Raw genomic sequence first — 20,607 nt, forward strand, 5'->3', positions numbered from 1 at the left:
GCGCCGCGCCCTCTGCCGGCCGCTCCGGCACCCGCACCCGCACCGCCCGCCGGCAGGGGGCGCCGCCGCCGCAGGGCACGGGGCGCTGCGGTCCATCATGGCCCCCAACCTCTTCCCCTCCTGGTTGGCGCCCCCCCCGGTTGCCTGGCCTCATGCCCAGCCCCGGGCACCTACCGAAAAGCCCCGAAGGCGAAAGTCCGCTGGGAAAGGCAGCTGGGTCAGCCGGCGTCGTCGTCTGCGCCTGGTGCTGCTGTCGGGTGCTGCTCAGTGTAGAGAAAGCTTTTTGGTGCGCAGTGTTCCTCGAGTGTTTATACGGAATCAGGAACCTCACAGCGCTCTCTCCCTGCTGTGTCCGCAGGCTACCAGTGACACAGGGCGGTTACGGGCATGCGATGCTACAGCTGGCAGAGAAATCCACGCCGACTGCAGATTATAGCTGAGTATGAATAACTTCATTGCTCCCGAGGCTTAAGTGTTATTACAATCCTCTCTTTGATCTGGTAGAACATCTCAGGACCTACCTGTGAAGTAAAGCTGTTGAGAAAGATGGACGGTGTTAGTGATAGATGCAGGGAAAGGTGAGATTTGTTCCACATCTCCCCTCACTTCATTCCTTTCCATCATACGTTTGGCCCCATAGTGTGGTATTTTGTCACTTGACCACACGACATCCCTGTAAAATTGGGGATTTTACTGAATTCAACCCTGACATAGGCACATAAATTCTGAATTAGCTGAATTTTTTGTACCTAGTGTACCTTACTCTCCGTTTTGGGGGAGGAAAAGGCAGGCTTTGACAAATTGCATCCTTTCTTCATTAAGTTAACTGGACATGACAATTTGATTTGTAACTTGGTAATTGAAGTGTTTCTTCAGTGTCTGAACAACTCCAACACTATCTGGACTTAATCTACATTACCTCTTTTTTCTGATATGCTTTTCAGTTTATGATATCAGCAGGCTTTAAAACAAAGCAATCCATAAGATACCAGCTTATGACACAAACTGCTATTTAAAGGCGGCATTTGATAACACTAAAAATGAGTTGCAAAAGCATAATCAAGTCCTTATTCAGTCAAGTCCTTATTCAAGTCCTTAGTTCAGGCAGTGCTTTTTCTTGAAAACTTCCCAACCATACTGATATTAAAAGCTTCTTGATTCTTGCACATTCAATATTCTCCTTTTGACCCCAAATGCCCTGGAGATTAGGAATCCATTCTAATTTTCAGTCTATATGTATTCATGTCCTGTTTATTCTTCTAGTGCCATATTATTCTATAGTGTAAAGAACTCTCACTTCGTATCATATCTATTTGCATAAGAGAAACAAATTGACTTCCTAGCAATTTCATGTTATTAGCTTAAAGAAACCGAACTATCTTAGTCTTCTACTGCAGGATAGCCTTTCTATTTGCCAAATCATCCTAATGTCACCTTTATATTCATTTTTGCAGATGTTACACTTTCAGTTCAAACTATCCTGATGTATACTGTTTAAAATATACATGCTGCTCTTATTCATCTGAGCACTTCAGCTGTGAATATCCAGGCACATATTATCAGTAAGTGTTTATTATTTTTTTTTTAAGATTTACTCTATGCTGTGTAAAGAAACTTGGTACCATACTGATGAAAAACTTCGTCAAAGGAAACAAATGATATGATGTTTTAGAGAATGTGACAATTATCAGACGATGCATGTGTAAAAATGCTTGGGCTTTGCAAAACAGACTTTTGTTCTGGAGTTTATCAGGAGCTAGATACCAAGTGGATTTTAAAAGATTACCAGCTGAAAGGGACTAAGTTGGATGCTGACGCTAGACAGTGGCAGAAATAGCATAAGTATTTCCCTTTATATTTTAGGAAATGGGAGAAGACAAAAAAGTGCTGTTATGTCCTAAACGTTTCCTTTTTTGTAGAACAACAGTTGGATCCAAAGATAATGGTTAATAAATGAAAACCTAAAGATGAAATTGTAATTTTCACATGGAGAACCTGGAGGTACTTCTGAAACATTGTGTTGTTCCATAGTATTTGATACATAGTGGTCTTGTGTTTTTGTTTCTTTCAGTTGTGTATCTCTTGTGTGTGTCTAGAAGTTTCATAAATGTAATTAACACCACCACAGAATTGATGCTATGGAAATTCATAGAGGAGGCCTCTGTCATAAGATCTTAACACTGAGAGAGAATACAGAGAACAGGAAGGGAAACAAAACTGATCAAGACTTTCATGTTTACCTACACTTGGGAATCTAGTTTCTTTTCTTTTCATTTCTTTTTGAATTTTACACATTTATCAACGATTTAAAAGCAGTGCTGTTGGAAACCTCAAGAGGTCCTAAACCTGTATTGTCATGGATAACAAAATTCCTTCATAAATACAACACTACTCTTAGAAAACAGATGTCAAAATACTATGTTAGCTATGTTTTGACAGTTTTATACAGTTATGGACATAACTATGCTTGACATTTTAAATCTTGAGGAACTACTTTACTATTTCAGTACTTATGTGCTACAAGCAATGTAATGGAATTTTTGCTGAAATTTAATAACAGTACACTAACTTCAGATTAATAAAATTGCTATTGTAGAGAAATACCAAAGACATTGGGTACTTGATTCTACATTTTCGTTCACATTATATTTCAATAAAAAAGGATATAATCAGTTATGTACTCATTAACATACACGTATACAAAATGATATGCCAAACGTTAAAAATGTACAATATGAAGTCTGATTTTATTTAGAAGAATGATATCATGCAAAATAACATGTCCAAAAGAAAATTGTCATTATAGGGAATGTGAATTTCATTTAAAAAAAAAATGAAAAAAGACAAGAATTTAGTCGTGCATTTTCTATATGGCATATTCAGAGATTTGCAACAACCATTAGTTTTATTCAAAATCCTGAGGATTGTCATGTGATCTGCTTATGTTTAGCTTCTAAAGGGCAGAGCAACTGGTTTGTTCAGTCAAAGTTGCCAAACAGAATAATATTTTTGTTACTGAGCCTGGTTTTTAAGCACCTCTTCTGAAAAAGAAGCTGTTCTGCAAGTCCACAGAGGGGTCAAATTTTGTAACAGTAATATGATTTTCTGTCTGTGATGTGTAGTAGATATTTGTGGGGGTGGTAGTAATGTCAAGAAAATTAACTGTTTCATCTGTAGTCTTTGGGTTGGAGGCAGGATGGCTCAGGTGATTGGTAATGGGATAAAGCTTTTCACCGCTGAATTGCCGGCTCTGGACCAGATTAGAAGGAACACCATCTGGTGTCTGGTCAGTGACCCATATGAGAGAAATCAGTTGTCATCCCTGCTACTGGTGAATAGAAATCACACAAAAAGCCTCCATACTGTGTGAATGGTTGCACAGCAAATAGCACCAAGTGAGCACGAGGGCTAAAAATTCCAGTAGAAACCTAATGGTCAGGCCTCAGCACACTGAAGGGAACACCGGAAAAGTTTGTCCGTGTGGGCTGTCAAGAGATGCTCTTTCACTGGAAATATTCAGTTGACAGAAATCTATTTTGTTTGTTTGTTTGTTTTGGAAGCAAGCAGCTGCTAATTCATGGCTCAAAATCGCAGTATCTTATGAGAAAAATTACTCGAGTTTTCTGTGATGTGGAAAAGTGGATATCAACATCTCCCAGAATCCTACAATTCTTCAAAATGCAATCATCATCAATAATATTTCTGGTAGGCATGTGGTGGCAATACTTGAACAGGACACAATTCAGCTAAAAGAGATGTTCTGTTCAAATGTACAAAGTTTTTGCCTGATGCTATCCGAGACAGGTTAGCTCAGACTGGCTTAATGAATAATAAATTACAGATCACTTTGCCAAGCTGGAATTCCTTGTAACGTAGCACTTCTGAATACTGCATCTATTTCTTATTTTAGAAATCTAAATTCTAAATTCTACAGAATCTATGACTTGGGATAGTGTCTGAATTTCTTTTATTTTCTGAAGCAATTTGCTATCTGAATGAAATGCCTGAGATAAATAGCCACTTTAAAAAGGAAGAAAAAAACTCTACTGCAATATTCAGAAAAGGTTATCTTGAAAATTGTTGTATGTAAGCATAAATTTTTATTTCAATGTGGGAGTCATAAACCAGTAGTAACTACTTTAGGTCCATATTTAGTTTTCCTGAAGCAGAAATATGTTTTCAAGGTGATCATTTTGAGAGAAATGAAACAGATAGGCCTTAATAAAGAGATTTAAGAAAGTGAAGAATAAATGTTCTGATTTTGCAGGTTGTTAACTGTGTTTTTGTTTGAAGTCAGATTCTGAATTGTCATAGTTTCAGGCCCATAATTAATAATACAATGAGATAATGATATAGTGTACATTCATCTTCCCCCAAGAATTATGCTGTTTTATACTATGTTCAGTAAAAATGAAAGAAAAAATAGGTTTCGTCTTGAAAATATTATAAACCTACTTGTGTGTGAGTGACTAGAATTGTTTGAAAATATATTGTTTTGTTTTTGTGTTGTACTTTTCACTCAGCTGCCCAGGAATAAGAAGTTACAATTTATGAGCTAAATTTACTCTAAGGAAGATTGGAGTTGTTCCTAGAAATGACTAAAAATAAATAAATTCTGCCAGCTCCTTCAAAAATTTGCTGTTGAAAAAACAAAAAACATTCTGTGCTGATAGTGACAGCCCAATCAAACTCCATTTTGCCATCACCTTCTTCCATAGGTGAGGTATTGGCAGAGCCAAGAAGCAGAAGACTCAGTCTGCAGATGCGCCTCTGCAGCATGCTGCTGTGTGCCTGCCTGCTTCCCAGCCGGTCGCCAGCACCCTGTGGCCTCACCGGCACCCAGCCTGGGCTGAAACAGAAGGGAATTGGCGCATCTGAAACTTGACCACCACATAAGCTTCAGTGACCTGTCAGCCTGCTGAGAAGCACATTTCAGTCGTGTGGGGTAACGCTGTTCTAGCTGAGACTGACAAAAATACCAGCGCATGTCTTCAGAAAAGATAGAGCAGCAAGAAACACGCATTTAGAAAAATAGTATTTAGTTCACTTATTCTCTCTTGTCTTAGTGTTGTGTTTTGAATCCTATTTGTGTGTACGTTTGTGTCTACACAGCAATACTTTCCTCGGGGAAAAGTATTAAAAAAGTATACGGGGAAAAGAGAGTCTTCTCTTTCTTCTGCCTCCTCCCCCTTAGCATTTCATCCCTTCTCTTGAACTTCTCTCGGACATCCTTGCTGAGATGTCCAGATGCTGTCCAGATTCTGAAGATTATCAGAGAAGAATAGAGAGGTTTCATTAAGTTACACTGAAGTAACTCTAAATAAAAGCTGGAATCTATTTTTCAAACCTTAGACTCTTTGCATTGCTTTGCTGAAGCTGATATTCTCTTGCAACTGTGAATGACTTTCAGAAACAAACAAACGAAAACCAACCCAACACTCTATTCATTAAACTTTAGTGTTACATACCTCTGGTTATCTTGTGGTTTTATCTTCTGGTAACTTCTTTCCTCATGAGATATGGATCACCTAGTATCATACTCACAGAATTTTTTTCCCATCCACAATATTCTAGATGCAGAGCCTGAAGATTTTCTTTGAAAAAAATTTGGGAGTTAATTCTTACTATTAATAGTTTACAAGGGCAGCGGTCTTTTAAAAGAAACAAGCTTTATGAGCTTTACAGAATGTTGTAACTCGTCAAAAGTTACCTTATGTAACTCATAAGGTAGAGACTGGAATTCATTTTCCTTGTGCACAGTGAGCATCTTCAGATTTCAGTAACAGGCTATGCTGGGTGTGATTTCACCTACATTTTCTGTCCTGGCATTTCACTTTTATGGTATCTACAGAGTATATAATGACTTTCCATTCTGGGATACAAAAAAGTTGGCCAAGACATTTCACCTGAAATATGTGCTTGTTTTGTTAGGTCTTTAATGTGTAACATACTGATTATAATTATTATTTTTAATATTTTGTCTCTGTAGATTCAGTTACTGAATAGTAAACAAACGCAGCGAAAGTGTTGCCTCTAAATACAACTATCTTATTTAAGAATTCTTCAGTTGCTTCAAAAACTTTACTGAATTTAATGCAATTTTTGTGCTGCATTTTCTAACTTCCTTCTCTTCAACTGAATTTATTTATTTCTCCCTTTAATCCTTCCATGTCCTTAAATCTTTCAGTTCAGTCTAATCCTTCAAATCCTATAATTACTCAAACAAAGCATTTTAACCTTGTGGCCTTCCTGGACTCTTGCCTATTGCTTATGACGTGTAGGTCTCGCTTGACTAATGATGTTTACTGCTGCATTTTCTTTCCTAGGATACTCATGGAAAATTTCATGCCACGTATTTCTCATCTATAGCAGAGCTCAGTGTCACAGTCTTACTAGGAGCATTATAAAAATTGTAGAGGCTGCTTTCTGCTATTAGAACAATTCCTCCTTTTAGTTAGAACTTACTGTTGACCTTGTTGTAATACCAAATAATAGAAGTCCAAAGCCTAGATTTTGATTTCAAATAAGTATTCCCAAGTTCTTTATGTCCCTCCAACATTATTTTTTTTTTTGTATACTGTATAAGGCATAAAACTAGTTTAATTTTTACATCTAAGAATGACAGCACTTTATGACACCATGTTGGTTTGCCTGAATATTTTTCTGAACACTTCATAAACATATTGTATTAATTTCCCTTAGGAAATTATGAATAGTAGGGTGGGGACACTGGTTAATGGTACATGCTATTTTTCATACAAAGTGTATTTGTAAGGAAGTAGTTTTTATTTTATTTTTATTTTATTTTATTTTATTTTATTTTATTTTACTTTATTTTTTTTTTGAAAGAGAGTAATGAAGAGGCCAGAAACTGACTGAAATCTTGTCTTTTTTTTTAACAGGAGAGATATTTTTAAAAATGATGAAAAAGAATTATATAAGGCTATTAAGGCAAAAAAGGAAATATAGATAAGGCAGGAATTTTACAAAAAGATTACAAATTTTAATGACATGGTATTGAAAGAAAATTAGTTGTCGATAATGTTGAAAGCAAATATTAATGATTTAAGGGACTGATAATAAAGTATAAAAATGCGAAGGGGAAAGGAATATGGAGCAGAGAGAGAACAAATCTGGGAAGATATCATAGAGATATCAAGAAGAGGGACACCAAATTTAATATGTGAAAGTATAGGAAAACAAATACCTGCAATGTGAGAAAGAGAAATATATTGGCCTGAAGGATCAGAGGAAGCGTGTATGTGTGTCTATATTTTATATGTAGTTGAAAATACTGTTTTAAATCTGGTGATTTTAACTGGGAAAAAAAAAATCTGATGTTCAACATTAAGCATCTATGCTAAGGAAGCACTCTAAACTGTTTTGCTTATCTTGCATAGTAAGAAAGATATATTTCTTTTGGGAGTAATGATAAACAGAAAAGTAGTGAGATCTCCATCTGTATTCTGTGTGCAGCTGTTCAGAAGCTGCCACGGAGGGTACATACACACGGTTATACAGAGACATACATAGGTAGCTCAAATCCTATAAACTCAAACAGAAGGAGAGTGTGCTTTTTACTGTGTTTATGACCTGTGAGCAAAATTCTCTAACAAATGTTTTAACCACAGCTTATGTTCCTCAACGCTGTGCCTTTTATGGACAGTTTATACATTGCATATTTACCAAACGTGAATAATTTTCCTCTAATGTGCATGCATGAATTTAAACTGCCTTAATGAACCGTGGAAGCATTTAGAAAAATAAGCTGGGATGACTTTTAGGCACCAGAGTCTTCCACATCTGTACCTGACACAGATTTATGTCTCTTTACCTTTTCCAACATGTGTTGCAGGGAGTTTTTTCCTAAGAAAATGTGAGTTCTCCTTAAAAGGCAGGCATGCTAAGCCGAGCTGGAAACAACAGAACGTCTGGAACAATTTTCTCAATAAGATTTCTTGGGAGAGTACTTTTGCTGTTCTTAGGTAACTGAGCCCAAGCTTATGAAAATGAAAGATTTGTAAACCATCTGTTCCTTTTTTCTTTTTCCCTTTTGTGTATTTAGGATAACCAAACAGACTCATAAATTCACTTTGCCATCCCATCTCAAAAAGAACGTAATTACAGGTACTAGAAAGGGGAACAAATGTGATAAGAGGGAGGATGTGGGAGAAAAGGCATTTCCAGGGTAGAAACATTAAAAAGACTTGCAACATAGAGCCTGGGGAGGTTGTATGAGCTTCCTCCCAGTGAAGTCAAAGAGAGCAGAACTGGCTCATGAAAAAACTTACTAAATAATGGCAAACATTGAGAAACACATATTACCCAACATGCATTTTTGGTATTCTTAAAACATGAGAAGATTAAAGAAACTATAAAGCAGGAATTGAAATACAAATGTTGTGGCAAAATATGTAGGTAGAGATAATACAATTTATTGGACCAAGCTAATACAGTTGGATAAATGCAGACCTTTTGGGGCACACACAACTTTTGTGCACGGGTACCAAGCAAATAAACTTCTGCATCAGCACAGATTAACTAGCAGTCAAATTCAGCTCTGCAGAATGCTACTTAAACACACAGTACAGTATAATAGGATATCATATAAATGAGAACAGGATTTCAGTTAGACTAAAGTTAGAATATTACAAATACTGATAATTTAGGGGATAAGCTAGTAATTGGGAAGGGACATGAAAAAATGGCACCATTTTAATACTGCTGCCAGATCAATTATTTTCCTCTTTCCTTTAATATTTGTATCACTCTGGTACATATCCTCTGGATTTATTGACAATATCCTAGACTACTACACTGCTTGGCTGTTTAAGAGGACTCACAGTGACTGCAATATATTTGAACCTGCTATTACTTGCATGAAATTATTACAGCTGTGAATAGAAGCTATAAGTGAATTAAATCAATTTAAGGACCAGCCATACTTGTTCACAATGAGTAGTATTGAATCCCTGCAGCCTTTTTAGTAATAATTATAATAAGCGTTATGCACAGTGAACATCAGAAGTCTACCTTTATAACAACAAAGGAGCACCTTGGTTTCTTCATTTTAGTCCTGCTGCTTGCTGTTAATTGGAGGAACTGCTAAGTCAGCAACAAATTACCAGATATTTTCCTCTTTTCACTAAATGTTAGACACAGCAACTTAACATACAAAATCCTCTGTGACTATTCCATGGCTTAATGTTGAACAGATCCTAACACTAGCTTCGTACTTCTTTCTTGTGGTTTAGTTACCATTTTCTTATTGTCTATGTTGAAGCCCATCAAGAAAAAAAAAAAAAAAAAGTAATTCTTCCAGGAGTTTGGATTGGACTAGTTTTTAAACTTTTGCTTGATTTCTGCAAGCACTGGTTATGTGATGAACATTCGGCCTATCTGTTTTCTAAATAGTAAGGTTTTATCTTTTTTAGGGTTTATCTTTTCTGTGGCTGCTTACCCTTCTGCATACATATCTTGCAGCTAGTGCTGGAATATTTCCTTGTTTGGTTACAGATTTTCTAATCTTGATTAAAAAACATTGTATAGGTAACTTTCAGGGTGAGCTTTAAGAGAAATAAACTTTAAGCAATTTGATTCAGTAGTTTCATGTTGTAGGCTGCATTTTCTGATCTTTCCATGGTTCACTTCCAAGAGACAGAGTTGGAAGATCCATAAATGAAATGATTATTCTTCCTGTCTCTTATTATCTTTTTGTGCTGTGAACCTGCACATATGTATCTTTTATCCAGATTGTGCCCTCAAAAAGGGGAGTGAGATCTGCAAAGGGGCTGTGGGGGAGTCCCCAGCCTTGATCTGCATCTTGTAGAGTTGATCTGTTCTGGTCTGCTGCAGTGGAATTCACTGCGCCTCTCTGCGCTTAATGAGGAGTTGCCTCCTTATTCACATTTAAATAGTGTGTTTTGTGGTGTATTTAATGGCAATGGCATTCTTACACTGTCAAATTACTGGATCTCAAACAACATCTCCATTTTTATTTTTAATTATATCTTACAATGCTGTCATTCTTAAAGAGTTTTAAAACAAAAATGCTATACACTTTTATTGAGTGAGAAGCTTTGTAAAGACTTCGAGAACTATTTATATTATTCGATGGTTTATGTAAAAACAGTAAAGAGTCACCACAGATAGTTTCTGCATTTTTTTCCCCTAAAGATATAGGGTTTATTTAAAATTCAGGGAAATCATCTCTGTAAGAGATGATTTTTCATAATTAAGAAAAAAAAATCAAAATCAAATTCAAATATACTAAATGAGCTTTTTATAGGGTCCAGTGGAATTAAAGTCTGAAATACAACCTAAACTGCTGCTGTTGGGACAGTTCCCATCCAACACCGAGCAAAAATAATGTGCAGCTGTTAGGTTATTACTGTGTACTCAGCTCTGCAAAGAAAGAATAATGCAAGGACATTTCTTTTTTACTGCAATGCTGCAGTGTCATATCCCAACAATGTTAGCTTGTGACTCTCTGCTCTCCTCTGCCTGCACTGCTTGTTTGTTTCTGCCTTCCTTCCAAGTACAGAAGGTTATTTTCTGGGCTCAAATGCTCTCAGACTTAACAAAAAGTATCTGGTCATAATTCTAGTTTTGTTCTGACTTCTCCTACAAACCTGCTATTCTGCATCACTCCACATGGTGTCTTCATGGACTGTAAATCATTAAATATAATTCAGCAGCCAGTTCCCTGAGAATCCAGCCTTGCCTTCTTTCCTTCTCTCCCATGCACACATTTATTCACACAGAGCTCGTGTCTGGCCCACCTGTGCACTTTAAAAGATTGAAAGCTGTTTACTTTGAAACCTAGGTTTTTATTTTTGTTTTTATTTTTTAAATTTTGTTATTTTTTATTATTTTTATTTTTCTGAATGAAGTTTACCTAGTAAAAGAAAAAAAAATTAAATTGCTTTGGGGAATTAAGACTGTTAAAAGAAGCTGATTTTATTTTTGAAAGCTTTGAAGGGATTCTGTTTGACTTTCCAAGTATGTACATTCAGAAACAATTTTATTCAATATGCTACTATAGGGAAGCTTCCTGAATAAGTTAGTGGGAGGGAACGTGAAGCGTTCCCCTAGAAGAAAGGTCAAAGGAAGGGAGTTTGTTCAGCCTGGAGAGGAGTAGGAGCTAATCACAGTCTTCCAATACCTGAAAGGGTAGCTCAAGGGAAGATGGAGGTACTCTCCTCTCATGGGTGCATAATGACAGGAGAGGAAGTAAGGGGCACAAGCTGCTTCAGGGGAAACTCCACCCAGATATATGAAAGACTTTCTTCACCATGAGAAGCATTCAACCCTGGAATAGGTTGCTCAGAGAAGTGGTGCAGTCTCCCTCACTGGAATTATTCAAGACTTGGCTTAGCAGAGCCCTGAGTAACCTAATTTCCAGAATACATTATTCCAGTGGTTTCCAGAGCCACCTTTCAACCTGCACTCTTCTATGACTGTAGGGTTCTTCTTGTTACCTAGGTGGTAAATTCTTTAGGACCTGAGCCTTCTTAATTCATTAAAATTCACATAGGCTCCTCAAATCATCCTGTGTTTTCGTATCAGGAATCATAGAAGTGTTGATAGTGTCTCATGCAATGGAAGATCACAGCTGTCTATTAGAAAAGTAACATACTGTTTGGCTTACTCAGCACCCCGAGGTAGACATGAAGGAGCAATAACAGCTATATGCAGCTTTTTTTTTTTTTCTTGTGACAATAGCTGATGAAAAATATTAATTTAAAAAAATAAAAAAAAAAAAAACATTTATGGACCTGGCTGTTTATTAGGTGCATTGCCGTAAGGATTTAGCTTGGATCACATTGGACATAGCACAGGTGGGCAGAGGAATGTTTTATAAAATCAGTTTTTTCCCCAAAGGTCTGAAATAATCTGTCTTTAAGGAGAGAAAACAACTATTACTTTCAGAAAGCTGGTGAATTAATGTTCAGAGGTGTTTTTTCTTTTTTTCTTTTTTTTTTTTTTCACCCAGAAAGTGGTAGGTGTAAATTTGGTGTACTTCTTAACTGGATGGAGTTGAAACCCACTTTACTTAGTCACCAAATTATTGGCTACGGGGTGGTTGGAGGGCACTCTCTTCCTCCTCTGAACCTGGCCCTCTCTAAAGAAAAAAGAGATATTCCAGGCTCTATTATAGAATGAGAAAGCCTGGAAGGAAATATGATTATCTAGGGAGTATCCTGGCACTCACAAGTTTTCAGTCCCTGTTTACATTAATGTTTCTGCTTTCCATATAAAAGGATTTGGGAGCAAAGCATAAAATCTCCCCCCACCCAAGTGAACTCCCACTTTCCTGATAGTTTTCTCGCCCTGTGAATCTTGTATTCCTTCCTGTGTGGATTTGTGCCACGGCTCCAACAGGAAGGGAGGACACGGTAGTGTTTCGCAGAGGAGGCAGAACTCTGAGTCAAAGCTTGTAAATTAGATGAGTCCTATTATAATAAAGCATAAATTAACTTACACGTGAGACAGCAGCTTTTAAAGAGGGTGAGAGTGCTCTCTCCTTGTAATGAAAACGTTCCGGTTTCTTTAGGGATTAGTTACAGAGAAGTATATTCCAGCCCAGCCTACCCCTTTGGAAATATGGGTGCATGCTTCAGCTCCTTCAGGAGAGGGGAGCATTATGCTGTCTCTTTCATTTTCAGGGTGAAGATACCTATCAACTCTCATATATAAAATATGGACACCTCCTCCAACTACATTAAAAAGGAATGCTTACAGCTGCATTTTGTGTGTTAGGTCTGCTTGCAACTTCATTACTCATTTTGGTCCTTCTGAAGTCTGAAATGTCTTTAGTCATTGTTGAGATTACGACAATACCTGACAGTGTCTTCTAGACTACATCTAGATTATGAACAAATGTACACCATAGGACACTAAATGCTCCTCACCTCCTAGTAGTGCAGGGTTGGGGTCTGACAATAGTATGTTTTGATCCCTATTTTACCTTACACTTCTGCATTTCTTTCCCACAGAAACCAGGGCTCAAAGGAGGATGAAGGACGTTTGGGTCTCACCCAGAGTAGGTTTAGGTTGGAGTCTAGGACTGCACCTGAGCTTGAATTCTGGATTCTGCTTTAGGATTTTTTCTGATGAAAAATCCTAAAGATGTAGGCAGTGGTGCATCTTTGTCCAGTTTCTGGACCACAGCTAGATTCAAGATGCCTTTGTTGATGATCCTAACTGCTCAGATCAGAGTACTGGACATAGAGAGAAGCATATCTGTAGGCACCTAGGGAATTTTCAGATCAAGCACGTGAGTACCTACTGAAATCAGATGCTTCCCTGGGATGGGCCAGTGAATACTTTAGTGAACCTAGCTATGATTTAGCATGTTTTTTCTTCAAGAGTATGGAGGACGTTACAACAAAAGAGGTCATTAGTGTTGATATTCGAGATATTTAAACTGAGTACTAAATTTGAGAACTGCAAAGTGTCATATGTATTTTTAAACTTTCAGTTACATTCTTTTAAAGTGATTCTGTAAACATGACACGAGGGATACTATTTTTCTCCTTTTTCCAGTGTCTTGTAAAATTTTCAGGGTGTGTGTGTTGAAGATGCTTTGTTTTTTGGTTGTAACTTTTTTTTTTTTATAGTAAGAAATGAAGGCGAAGATCAGAAATAGAGTTTTCTATTTTCTATTGATAGTCTAGCACCTACAGGCATGCAAGATTCTTTCCATGCTTTCTTTTCTCAAGGTACTTGCAGGATAAACTCACAGCAAATGAAAAAGAAATTTTTTCCATCAACATCTTAAATCCTGTTGTGTAGAATAAAGATCCACATTAACAATATCTGAAAGAAAGTGAAGCTAAATCCCAAATTCTGTCCAGCTAGAGTGATGATTACCAAAGTTGTCAATTTACATTTTAGTAAATTGCAAATGTGGTCAGTTTTGAAGAGAATGTTCACAAAAGACAATTTCTTGTGAATCATGGTGTAAAATTGTGCCCATTTCATTATAGTCCTCAGTAAAACAACATTTCTCATTCAGTGAGAATAAAACAGTCAAGCACCACATTTCACATCATTCAAATTCTGCTTATCTGAGAAAGTGATTAATTCCCTCATCCAACTTTCTATTGCATTCATCAGTAATATCTTAGATGTGTATATTTATTGCTCCTTTTCACCACAACTCTGTAGAAGAAGGATATCTTATTAATCTCATTTAACAGAGGTGAAACAGAAGTTTAAAGGGCTGTGTTCATACCGTCTACTGTGATCTCAATTCAAGGTAATAAGTAGTGATTTAAGCCCATCACTTTTCAGGGCTGGCAGGCCCTATCTGCCAGTTTTGCCAGCAAAGGAAAGCTAAGACAATCTATTTGGTGTTATAAATTGCACAGCAGTCTTGTGAACTTATGATGTGTTCAGAAGTTTGAATACCCTTCAACAAAGTCAAATGAAAATCTAGGACTTTAGTATCTAGCTTTGGATATTTAGGTGTGATTTCTTCAATAAGCATAGCATTAAATATTTCATATGTTTAGACATGAATTCCAGTGTATTTTTGCTCAGTATATTTGCACATTAGACTGAAGTTAATAAGCTTTTCATGCTCAGCTGGCAGTCTGTGAGTGTAATTTAAATGTCATATCAGCACTGCACAGGAATACCTAACAAATGTGAGATTGGAGGAGGAGGAGCAGTGTCAAAAAGACTATAACATTAAAAACTATATCATTGTGCAGTCAGAAACAATGACTAAGCAGTTCCCAACATTTAAGTGATTGATTCTATACTCAAAACAAACAAACAAAAACAATACTAAACTAAACTAAAAAAAAAACCTTCTGTGGGTAATTTCTTAGCTGAGGGGCTGAGAACTAAAGCTCAAAGGCCCCAGGAGTGAAGCATCAACGTGAAGCACAGATTAAAACAGCAGAAGCCCTGCAAGTTTCTACACAAATGTCTTGAGCTAACGGAATGATCAATCGCACTAGAAAGTTTTCTCTGCGGGGTAACTGTGGTGAACGAGAAGGATGAGATACATAGCCAATGGGTTTCATAGATCCTGATAGCAGATGCATAGACAAATTTAGGCACTTCTAAGTAATTCCAAGGTCTTAAGAAAGCATTCTTTTTGTGGACACAGACAATTTATTTTTTCTCAAACTGGCTTGTTCTTAAAAATGTAGCAAAGTTTAGGTGAATTTTCTCAGAATGAAGTTATCTCCCTGACAGAAAGGTCAGTGCTTTGTTTTTTTCCTGTCTATAAAGCATGGGAGCAGAAAGGTGACCAAGATTTAAAATTCAAACTCATGCACTCCTTCTTAGCTTTTTCTGAGAACTAATGACATGCACTAGTTGAAGTATAGGGAAAATCAACATGGAAAATTTTAGCTTAAGTGCCCAAAGTTTGGCAAAACTAAGTAAACAGGCCTCTAAAAATCACGTTATTTGATCTCAACAATAGCACAATCAGCCTTACATTAATTAAAATGCAAAAATGTAGGGGTTTTCTTAAGGTACTATACATCTAATTCTTCTGAATTACTGCAATCTATTTTGTAGAAAATACTGGCTTTCCACAGAAACCTGACTGGCAGTCTATGTTCATTTTGCAGCACCAGAAAAGTACCTTTTTGTCAATCTGTCCTTTTCCTGTATTTTTCTAAGTAACTTTTGAACCCATTGGTAAATTTTAAGGTTTCCTACAGGTGTAGAAGTCTTCAGGATATCAAGTTTTTTCCAAATATTGTGAAAATTTGCTGCAGAACAGAGAAAAAGCTTTGTGGTAGAGGTCTACAAGGTTGTAAGGCACACAGAGAAAATAAATAATTATTTATTATTTCTAATAATAATAAAAATCCTGAGTGATATGAAATGAAAATGTCAGATGGTAAGGTCGAGGTAGTCAAAATGAGATATTTTTCATGGAATCAGCGCTGCTACAGTGAGATATAATAGAGGAAAAATTCTTCTTGTTTTGCTGTGAGTCCTACATGCACACCAGAAATAAATTTATCTGCTAGATTATAAAAATAAATCCAAACAGTGGGTAATAAAAAGCTCTCAATTTTAACAATTCCTTTATTTATGCAATCGCATTTATTTACACAATTATCTTTAGTGATTCAAACTTATATTTACTAATATCATCCTTATTTTTACTAATATAATCTTATCCAGTTCCTTTAATTACAGTAGGACTGCTACATTTGAGACTTTTACAAAAGTTATGAATTGCTATTTATTTTTTCTTGGTAGTGATGTATCCAGTTGTCTGAATGCCATTTTCTTAGAACACTGTCATGAATCCATGACAAAAAGGAAAACAGAATTTCTTATAATAAGGGACATGTCCAATAGTAACAGAAACTTGAGACTGATCATTACATCTACACTACCTCCATCCTCCATTCATTCACCTTTCTGCTAGTGTTATGAAAGCAAAAAATCCTGGTGAAGATCTCTCTTCTGACCTAATAAACATCCCTAACGATTATTAGATTTGAAAGATTGCTCAAACAACCTAAAACACCATAAGACAATGATTTCTCTGGTCTGCTGCTTTTTCCTTATCTTTTTGATTAGTTAGTTGGAAAATTCCCAAGACTCCTGAAATGCTTGTGGTCAGTTTGGCATTTCCTTATAATCGGTGCATTTTAGATTGCCTGTATAATATATAATATATGTATAATGTATAATATAAAAAAGACAAGCATCTTTCCGAATTATAGTAGACATCTATGTGATGTGGTATTACAGGAATTTAAAAGCACAAACTGCTAACGAAAATATAATGTATATTGCATTGGAAAAATTTAAGAATCAGCATGAAGCTTTTCAGAGGGAAGTAGTATCCATTCAGTCTTCCTGTCTGCTTAAATCCATACCTTTTCTTCCAGATTAAAGTACCACTTAGTTGAAAGCTTAGTTAGGAATGAGAGCTTCTGAGGAGAATCTCATGTGTTACGTGCATCCAATCAACTTTATTAAAGAAGAAATTACACTTACTTTTTCAAAAGGAATGATGTTGTCCAACTCCTCACTGGAGTTTTCTATTTATAGTCATATTGGCTCTTTAAGAAGGCAAAAATAATGTGTTTTATTAGTATTACATTTTAATTAGTATTATAGATTTTAAAGTAAATAAATATATATATATATAAATATAATATATAAATAAATATATATATAAATATGCAGCTAGTTGCTTTCTAGCTGGAAATCCTTAAATCTCAAGGGCTCCTCCCTTGATATACATTTTGTAATGCAAGAATTCCTCAGTATGAGTCATCATGAAGTTCAAACAGAGAATGCTGAAGGCACCATAGGGGTTGAGGAACTATTGAATTTTTGAAGTCACTGTATAAAGGACTATTCATGTGCTGTAAGCTAAACAGACAGTGTATAAAACAAACTGAATATGGGTTATTGTATGAGAAATAAGCATCATCATAACTCCTGCGTCCTTTGGAAGATATATCTCCTTTTGTGATTGCTGTTAAAAAATAAAATAAAAAGAATATGGTCATCCATTACACTCAAAGTCTAGTTATGAGCAACAGAAAATACACCTTATATGTTAAATCATTTATTATAGTCTAAATGATACCTTAACAGTCTAATCACATAAGTTGCTAATAAACCCAGAATTAAGTATTACAGAAGGGGAAAAAAGAAAATTAGGCATGATTTTACAGATAAAATCTCAAAAATTACACTGTTAAATTATTATCCACATAGTGCTTAACATCTATCCCTTTTCTTTGATGTTGCACGGTTCATCCAAGTCCTAAGGTCTTCAGCTTCAGTCCAGAGGGGCAGGTTACAGCAAGTCATCACTTTTCCAAGTTGTTTGCCAAAAAAGAAAAACGTTATGTTTATGTTGATGGTTTTTATTCCTCCTTACTCTAGAGTCAATGTGGGGTGGTTCTGATACATTTACTAAAACACCTTTATACCTTGCTCTTTCTTTACCGGTCCACAACTCCATGTTGCATGCAAATCTGTTGTATATAGAATGTATTATGGACATTTGGTACTTGTTCTTTATTCTCTTTGTTACTGCTAAAACTGTTTTTATCCAGGAGCACTGATGAGTTGGTTATAGCTCTGGGACCTCCAGTCTGGCCTTGTGGCCCCTTATCAACTCATGCAGCTTTTTTTACATGGCATCTGTGTTAATGCTTCTGAGGTGTCTGCTATCACACCACACCTGTATTCCTCTACAATATATCATTACTTTAGAGTCATAAAAGTTTCATAGAATTATAGAATATCCCGAGTTGGAAGGGACCCATAAGGATCATCAAGTCCAACTCCTGGCACCGCACAGGTCTGCCCAAAAGTTTAGACCATGTGACTCAGTGCACAGTCTGATCGCTTCTTAAATTCAGACAGGCTTGGTGCAGTGACTGCTTCACTGGGGAGCCTGTTCCAGTGTGCGACCACCCTCTCGGTGAAGAACCTTTTCCTGATGTCCAGCCTAAACTTCCCCTGCCTCAGCTTGACACCGTTCCCACGGGTCCTGTCACTGGTGATAACGGAGACTAGGTCACCTGCCTCTCCACTCCCCCTCGCGAGGAAGTTGTAGACTGCGATGAGGTCCCCCCTCAGCCTCCTCTTCTCCAGGCTGAACAGGCCCAGTGACCTCAGACGCTCCTCATATGTCTTCCCCTCTAGGCCCTTCACCATCTTCGTCGCCCTCCTCTGGACACTCTCCAACAGCTTAATGTCCTTTTTGTACTGTGGTGCCCAGAACTGCACACAGTACTCGAGGTGAGGCCGCACCAGCACAGAGTAGAGCGGGACAGTCACTTCCCTTGATGCACCCCAGGATACGGTTGGCCCTCCTGGCTGCCAGGGCGCACTGCTGGCTCATATTCAACTTGCTGTCAACCACAACCCCCAGATCCCTCTCTGCGGGGCTGCTCTCCAGCGTCTCGTCGCCCAGCCTGTACGTATAGCCAGGGCTGCCCTGTCCCGTTTCATTCAACGCAGAAGGTTAATTATTATTACTATCTATTTACATAAAAATACATAAAATATAGAAAAAAATACTGTTTACAAAAAAAAAATAAAATAATAATATGTGGTTATACCATGCAGAGATCAGCAAAAATAAAATGAATCAGACATAGGCTACTGGTCATTAGAAAAACTGCTGTTACAGCATACAAGCAAAAACAAAGCTTCTGTCTGGACATGACAGCATAAGACAAAGTCTGACAAATGCTGTTCCTGAAGCCTAGTGAAAGTAAAGTTTCATAGCAAAATAAACTCTATAAGTAAATCCTAAAAATGATATATAAAAAGCATGTTAAATGATTCCAGAGGATTTTCAGAAGGGTTTTTCTAAAGATATATTTACATTTCTCTGACTTTTAAGAATTTCTAGTTCTTCTCTCTCCTGTCTGCCCTGCTTTTCTTTTGTTTCTTGTGTGCTGACTTTGTTCTAACTTGACTTTTAAATTAACAGTTGTTCCAAGCTGGGTTCTTGGGACATTTGGCGAAGAGATTGCACTTTGATCCCTCCCCTTATAACTTGATGCATTGTTTCTACAAAGTAGAGTGCAAATTTATGATATAATTCAGTGCACACAACAGTGTAAAATTTGTTTAAATTCTATTACTTTTCTCATTTTTATGTCTGTAAAATCCTTAAGAAAGTTTTCTGTGGAAAACAGAAATCAAAGCAATGATAAAGTCCTTTTTGATAGCATTTACTTTGGAAATTAAGTCATAAACACTATTTTATAACTTGGCTGTTTTAACGCATTAATTCACTTGGGATTTCATTTGGATACCATGTGGTCAAAATAGTTTTGTTTTAATTAAAATGCAAGCTGGTTATAGGTTTGTTTTGTCTATTGAGTAGCTGGCTATTCTAAATTATGTTTTGTGGTTCAAATAAACTCTAGTGACTTGCCCAAGAAATTTTGAGCACCTCTTTTAAGGCTAAAATTGTAGCAAAATGCCTGAAATACTCTTTGATGTAAGTGATTTTTCAAGCAGTGACAGGTCAAAGTGACAAAAGGGGACTTCTGAGAAGTTAACAAGTCTTTTCCCATTCTGCTCTCATTTACACTCTGCCTGAAATTCTAGGAATCTTACCTGTTCAGCTACTGCTTTTTCTGTAAAAAAGCCCCCATGGCTATAATCAGCATGGGTTTTATAAATCCCTTTCATAATGAGGTGTGTTTTGAAGTAGCAAAAATTTCTGTTATGAACTTAATGAACTTCCCAAACCCATAGAGAAAAGACAGCAAACAGGGAAGGAGCCAACACTTCTGACCCCATTCAATTTCTTAAAATTGATATTCCACGCAAATTTTATGGGGATATTTGCCTTTCTACTCATTTAATAAATCTTGCTGAAAATAGGAGGCTGTGATTTCTGTATGTCCAGTCTTTCCCCTACAGTTTTCATTTCCCTAACTTGTACCTGTTTGTAGACATGTATGGGGTGAGGAATAATGGTATTGTTTCACAGCTCCTGGGAACATTGAATTTTGATTTTTATAAAAGGACTGTTTTACTTCACTGAATGTTTTCTTTCTGTTGTGTGAAACACATCAAAACAGGAGCACCTTTAATATCATCAGAGGGCTTGCACACAGATCTAGATAA

At 36.7% G+C, this 20,607-nt stretch overlaps 1 long non-coding RNA gene across 2 annotated transcripts in view; it reads left to right on the forward strand.

The window, feature by feature from the left end:
* The first annotated feature begins 20 nt into the window (after positions 1 to 20).
* Positions 21 to 20,607, forward strand: part of LOC125182177 (uncharacterized) — a 79,390-nt gene continuing 58,803 nt past the window's right edge. The window contains exons 1-3 of one of the 2 annotated variants that reach the window (XR_007161343.2): positions 21 to 578; positions 1,455 to 1,562; positions 4,719 to 5,612. This is a non-coding gene — a long non-coding RNA (uncharacterized lncRNA). Of the gene's footprint in view, positions 579 to 1,454; positions 1,563 to 4,718; positions 5,613 to 20,607 lie in introns of those variants that run through there. The other variant, XR_010831762.1, reaches the window with a different exon arrangement.

The sequence above is a fragment of the Anser cygnoides genome, chromosome 5 (genome assembly GCF_040182565.1).
Source record: "Anser cygnoides isolate HZ-2024a breed goose chromosome 5, Taihu_goose_T2T_genome, whole genome shotgun sequence".
Classification (NCBI taxonomy): Eukaryota; Metazoa; Chordata; class Aves; order Anseriformes; family Anatidae; genus Anser; species Anser cygnoides.